The sequence below is a fragment of the Sebastes umbrosus genome, chromosome 14 (assembly GCF_015220745.1).
Source record: "Sebastes umbrosus isolate fSebUmb1 chromosome 14, fSebUmb1.pri, whole genome shotgun sequence".
NCBI classification, from domain to species: domain Eukaryota; kingdom Metazoa; phylum Chordata; class Actinopteri; order Perciformes; family Sebastidae; genus Sebastes; species Sebastes umbrosus.
The window spans coordinates 26,721,504-26,728,624 of NC_051282.1; the positions used below are offsets into that span (position 1 = coordinate 26,721,504).

Genomic DNA, 7,121 nt, shown 5'->3' on the forward strand with positions numbered 1-7,121 from the left:
GCAAAACCTTAAAGGATAAGTTCAACCAAATTGCATTATAGATTAGTCTACTATAGTGGCATCGGGCCATGCAGGGGAAAAAAAAGGACTTTTTAAACTTTAACAGGAATGTGTCTTTCCAGTCCCGCTTACCCTGGAAAATTCACAGAGCTTGCTGTGGGCGGTTTTGATTGGAAGAGCTTTCAATAAAAGAAATTGCCCCAGTGAAATCTGTCCTCAGCGAGGTCTGTGGATTGTCCAGAGTAACCAGGGCATTGTTTCTGCATGGGAGACACATCGCTATTTCATTTTCCAATGCTTTGATGATCAAAATGTCATTCACCTCCATTGTATTGGTGTGCCAGGGGTCGTTGCAGAGGTGGATATCTCAAAACCAGTCCAGAATTATATACATATTGTAAAAAATCAACCCAAACTCAAGGGGAAGGCGTATAAAATATAAAATAGCAGCAAGCACGTCTCCAAATCTTGAACAGTATCGGGTGCCAGGTAGTGGTAAGAACAGAAGAAACAAATCACCGGCACTCACAGATAAAGAGTCTTTTAGGTTTATTCTGGCCAAACAAACAAACGTGTTTCAGCTATAAGCCGTCATCAGCGTATCAGGCGTATAAAAACCTCAACATTACAAGGACATTCCGCGTGTCATGAAACGCAATTTAGCCTTTTCGCATTTCATTTGTATCCCTCTTTAGCGTGTTATTTTTATGCCACGCAACAAAACTACAGTAATGGCCGCAGTTAGGTTTCGGCAACAAAACCACTTAGTTAGGTTTAAGAAAAACATCATTGTTAGGCTTAAAATAAGTACGTAAACAATGTAACTGAAGTACAGAAAACACATCACAATCGTTGGGCAAAACTTTGGGACACACTGGTCTTTCGGTTGAAAGTCCTGTGTTTGTTGGCCCCATCCACCTCCCCTCCCACCCAACCATAAGAAGTCTTTCTAACTTTGTTATTGTACGTCACCAGCTCTGGCCGTAGCGTATTTATGTGGATGCGTTTACATTACAGTCGATACAAACATGGCATACAAATGACACGTCAAAAGCAAAAACGGCGTTCTTATTGCGCGCAAAGTGACTTGCGATTGCCGTGCGACCAGGATGATATAATTCCTACTGGGCTGGTGACGATTCTGCACATCATGATTTACTGTACGTCCAAAATCTATTTTCAGCCCCAACAGAGGAAGCAGAGTGCTCAATATGTAGTGCGCTGAAAGGTGGGGGTTGTGAAGGTGGTGGTGATGGTAGATGGGCATGTAGTACGTCAGATTTTCATGGTGATAACCGGAGTTCACATCATGTCCCAGACCTGCAATTAATGTTCACGACTTAATTACCAAAACCATGATCTCTCCCGAACATAATATAAAATACACAAATCAGGCAATCCTGTTGAACCCTATAACCTTAGCCATACTGTAGACAAGTTGCAATGCACAGATATTGTATTTTAAAAATGTTGACGGTTTGCAGAATTGTCCAATATCGACATTCTTGCATTGCAAATAAAACCAAAACTACAATACATAGTGAGATTTCTTTGTGATTTGATTGTATTGACCCTTTAACAGCACAAACAGCAGCAATTCCAACAACACATGTACATGTATCATGTAAACACGAGGCTAATTTACATACTGTATATACATTTGCATGACGGTTCCATATTGCGCTCATATCAAACAAGATCAGACTGTTCTGTACATACAGACAGGCACAAACACAGATGTACATAGTGTCCATGAACATATATCCGCACACAGACACACTTGTGTGTGTGTGTGATGAAAATAAAGAGACACTTGCTCTGTTGGCACCTCCTCCAATCACACACGCCGCCTCCACTCCTTCATCCCAGCTGTCACAACTGCAAAAACTCTACAAATACACACGCACGCTCTCGCATATTCACACTCACCCACACACACACCACTTTTTCCTGCTCACACCTTTTCCCGCTCAACATGGCTCGCTCCAGTTGGTGCTTGTGTGCCCACTCTGTGCCGCAGCTTGTATGTAATGTGTGTGTTTATGTGTGTGTGTGTGTACAAGCGTGTGTGTACAAGCGTGTGTCATCGTCTTTAATTGCCGCGGTTCCAGCTGAGCTCAGACATGCATAGTGCCCACCTCTGGTCCTGCAGCATGAGAGGAGAAAGTGGACAGTGAGTCATGTGTATTTTTTCTAGACTCCTCTAAGCTGTGAAAAATTACAGCCACCTAAAACTCAATCTGTTCTGTGTCTGAGAGAGGAGAGATGATTGAAATGACAGTCGGCGATTTAGACACGCCTTGTGGCGAATCTCTGCTTTTTCTCTGCCTTTACGCCCCTCTTTACTTTTTGCTCCAACTCGATCAGCCTTCGAATCCGTGTGAAATTCACTCTGTGCTTACTCTGCATGTTTTGGTGGTGTCCGCGCGCTCGGCGCCAAATGCTTCCTGTTTGACAGCAACGCCATGTGCGAGGTCATAAATCTGATCACCACAGGAACAGAATCCGGTGACACTCTCGCTCGCAGGAAGCACCCTGGATTAGCGAGGATTTATGGTCGGGCCGCGGATAACACACCCATCACTTGTTGTGAATGCACCCAGTACCCTCTCGCTTAAGTTGACAGACAGTCTTTGCAAGTGGAAACAAAGGTGTCTCGCACTTTAAATGTATCCGTAGAAACGCAGAGCAGATTTAAATTAAATTTCACTTAAAGGGCTTATATCCAAATAAATAAAGGAGACTGAAATAAAGAGCAGATATTGGGGGAAATTGGGCCTCTGGTAGTGATTATTGCCCTGGTAGAGTTTTTCCATCCTGGTACCCTGGCTCAGACTCTCAACGTCTGGATCTTTTAAAGGGTCCGCGGAGGGTTGGGCATGTATTATTTTCAACACTTCAGATTAAACCCTGCTACGGCTCTCTGAGGCCTTACTAATGTGCAGACCCCCTGCTGGGTTACAGCGAAATTAAAATTGGAAGAAGAAAAAAAAAAAGCATTGACTGTGAAAACAGTGTTAAAACAGAGGTGGAAATTGCATGTGTGACACTTGAGATGTTGCGATGACGTCTTTGGAAAGGTAATAATTAACGCTGTCACCTTTTTTACGACGTAGAGGAAAGAGAATTAAAGAAATTTGTACGATGACAGATTTGAAGTCGGGGCTTGGCTTCATTGGTTTAGCACATTAAAATATGGCGAGATTATTGAGTCAAATGACCACGCCAAGGCAATTTTTAAGCCACCTGAACACATTGTTTTTGCAAAGGCTCATTTCTCTTGTGCTCGTGTTACAGTATATACAGTAGAGGTATTGAGCTCTTGCATACACAGTACAGTGAGGACTTTAAAATTTTACTTTGATAATTCATGCATCACCATTTCTCTCTCAGGGTGGAATTTAGAAGATATCAAATTATTATATCAAATAAAAATTTAAACCCAAGTTTGAGTAGGTACACTTAGCATAGCAGCAGCAATGAAACTGCATTAAAGATTTATCTGAAATTAAAGTATTTTATATCAAATATGCCTGATAAAAAATGTATATCTCTAATCTAATTCATCCTCATAATGAAGTGACTGACTTTGTTGCATTTTTGATGTATTGCAGCAGTGGTGCCCAACCCCAATGGGTCATAAATTAAAGAGGATCTATTATGCTTTTGTGCTTTTTCCCCATTTCCTTTAGTGTGTTATATAGTTTTTTGTGCATGTAAAAGGTGTGCAAAGTTACAAAGTCCACACTAAAGGGAGTTACTCTCCCCCACAGAAACACTGCTCCTGAACTGCCTGAATCACCTTGCTTGAAGTCCCGCCTTTTCTTCCGTAACGTGGTGATGTCACCTAGTAACACATTTGCATAATACCTGCATAGTGGCTCGTTCGACACGCCCTCAAACAATGCTAGTTAGAGCGGAGCTTGATCGGAGTCCGAAGAGTTTGGTTCTGTTGACCAATCACAACAGAGTGGGATTTTTGGGAGGGCGGGGCCAGGAGCTCAAACAGAGCGTTTCAGACGGAGGGTGAAAAGAAGTGCTGCAGCACAGCCGGTATGAGAAAAGTAAAGCGTGTTTAGAACATTAAAGCATGTAAACACGTTCTGGTAGAAACCCAAAATACAATATGCACCTGAAAATAAGCCTAATAGGTCCTCTTTAAACCTGAGAGGTTGAGAGATGTTCAACAGGAAGGAAAAGAAGAAGAAATGTAGTTATGTTTCAGTCTTTTTTTCTCCGTTTCTCTTTGTTCTTGTGAAATATGGAATCATTTTATTTCTTCAGGACTCTAAAATGGTCTAACTGTTTATAGTCGCTTCAAGGGATCATAAGAAAAAAGGTTGGGAACCCCCCTGTACTGCAATAAACATCATCCAGTGTGTAATGGTGCAATGATGTTTATGACATTTTTGGCATAGTCTACATGTAATGCTGTCTCCCTTACAAACTTGATATGCATCATAGTTTTCATAAATATGTGATAACTGTTGCAGAGTCAGAAGTCGGATTTTTCATAATCAAGATTGTGGAATTAAAGTGGAAGTTGTGGATACCTCAAATAGAATAACACCCACTCCCACAAAGAAGAAGTATTTTTGGTTAAAATAAAAAACACATTGCCAGTTATATTGTAAAGATATAAACTCTTTTATATATATCAACTTTCACATAGCAAGCAGCAGTCATGCCACCCGTTTTCCTCTCCCTCACACACATACACACACACTCTCTGTTTCTCTCATTTAAGATGCCTCGGGGAGCAAAGAAGTGCCAGGCAGTACCAGTCCACTGATGGCAGCTCTCGCCAAGGCCTGACAAACAGGGATGCCGGCTGGCAGGACGCCCTCCCCCCTCTGCCCCTCCTCACGGTGCTCGGGGCCGCAGGCAGCTGAGAGAAAGAGCGGCCAACAGATCAACAGTTGCTGCGACTTTGGTTGAGCGACTGGCCGGGCTGCTGCACGCCACCCAGCCCACATTCAGGGCACCTGACCCTGGGTAAACTGACAAATGCCTGGCCTTTGGGGTGCGCCTGCAGATTGATGTGACCCTGAGGGCGTTATGACCTCAGCGCATCGGGGACACACACACACACACGCATCCATGTTCCCTGTCACAATGTTTTTTCAAAGCACCTGACGAAGTGCATCTTACGCTCACCAACACTTTTCAGGCTTATTGTCATGGAGATGGAACAGCTCTAAGGATGCTTGCACCCTGGAAAGAGTGCGGTAATTTGCTCCTAATTAACATGTTGAAATGATGTGATTTGATGCATTCTTCACAGCTGAATCACACATTTGATTTACGGTGCATGACACTGGGAAAAAAAAACAAAGTTTGATCACTGCCTTGTTAGCTTAAGCACATTTGCTTGATTAGATTTCTCTCAACTGCCTCCACAGTTTGTATTCATAGACCGTTTTATGCTGCCATGTGCTGCCTGTTGGCACACACAAGCCTATATGGTTCGCATTATAGCCTCGCAATGTACACTTTACGCATCGGGCATATTTAACTCATCTTGACAAGGCTGTTAATTTCTCTGAAACCAGGGACGGATTCCAACGTCTCTCTCTATCCACCACGTCCCTTCTTCCCTCCAAAATGCCCAGCTGTTGCCACAGTAGACAGCTGCTTCAGGGGTAGAACGAATCTCAGCTGTTGAGGGGAGTTGCACAAGGAGGGGAGGGGGGGTGTTTGGTGGATTTTGGGGGTTTGTATTCCCTCAAACCAATGACAGTCCACTCTACTCTGCACTGAGTTGGGTGGAGTGTTGAAAAATGCTGACAGATAGCAGATTTAGGGACAGAAACCAGAGGCTACAGCTGTCTGTGTGTTTACAACCAGAACTGCTCAGAAACTCCGGGGTCACATAATAAGTGACGTCCCCCACAAAAAAGGTCTATGTAGAATAATTTCTTCTTCATTTGGCAGTTGGGAAATAAAAGAGGAATAGCATATGCTGGGTACTTTGATGTTAGATTAAGCTAAAGTTATATTTTTCTACATCAAAAGTTTACCACAATGAATATTCGCCACATAAGGATCCAATTCAGTAAGAGGTGAACATACTGTCAAGCAGTGGTGGAAGAAGCATTCTGATCTTTTACTTAAGTAAAAGTAGCAATACTACAATGCAGAAGTAAAAGTCCTGCATTCAAACTCTTACATCAGTAAAAGTACAAAAAGTATTGGAATCAAAATATACTTAAAGTAGCAAAAGTAAAAGTCCTCATATGTTATATTACTGGATTATAATCATCCCTTGCAGCGCACTATGCATTGCAGGACTTCTTGCAGCTGGTGAATTTGAAGCTAATTTAAATGACTTTATATACTGCTTGGTAGCTTAATCTATAATAATTAGGGCTGTCAAAGTTGACGGGATAATAACACAATAACGCAAATTTCTTTAACGCATTAATGCAACTTGCGATTTTTAGGTTGTAGCGGGCTCAGTTTTAAAGCTAGAATGAAGATACTGGAATCATATGAAACTAGAATTGTAATAAATCGGTACCATCCATGTCATACTAGCTTTTGTGAAGGAGTCTAAATAACGCTCCAAACTTGCGCTAAATTCTGGCGAGGAAAAACTATCATGTCCATCCCTTGACCTCTGACCTCAAGATATGTGAATGAAAATGGGTTTCCATGGGTACCCACGAGTCTCCCCTTTACAGACATGCCCACTTTATGATAATCACATGCAGTTTTGGGTCAAGTCATAGTCAAGTCAGCACACTGACACACTGACAGCTGTTGTTGCCTGTTGGGCTGCAGTTTGTGATTTGAGTATATATTATTTTTTATGCTAAATGCAGTACCTGTGAGGGTTTCTGGACAATATTTGTCATCATTTTGTGTTGTTAATTGATTTCCACTAATAACTATTTACATACATTTGCATAAAGCAGTATATTTGTCCATTCCCATGTTGATAAGAGTATTAAATACTTGGCAAATCTCCCTTTAACGTACGTTTTGAACAGATAAAAAATGTGTGATTAATTTGTGATTAAATATTTTAATCGATTGACAGCACTTATAGCAATACATCATAATGTATTAGTTTATTTATATTTGATATTAAAAATCGAAATCTGCAAAGTAACTCAATT

General features: G+C 41.6%; 1 long non-coding RNA gene across 1 annotated transcript in view; it reads left to right on the forward strand.

The window, feature by feature from the left end:
• Nucleotides 1-6,197, forward strand: part of LOC119502538 — a 73,471-nt gene extending 67,274 nt beyond the window's left edge. Inside the window, exon 4 of the long non-coding RNA XR_005210095.1 lies at nt 4,748-6,197. This is a non-coding gene — a long non-coding RNA (uncharacterized LOC119502538). The remainder of the gene's footprint in view (nt 1-4,747) is intronic.
• The last annotated feature ends 924 nt before the right edge of the window (nt 6,198-7,121 follow it).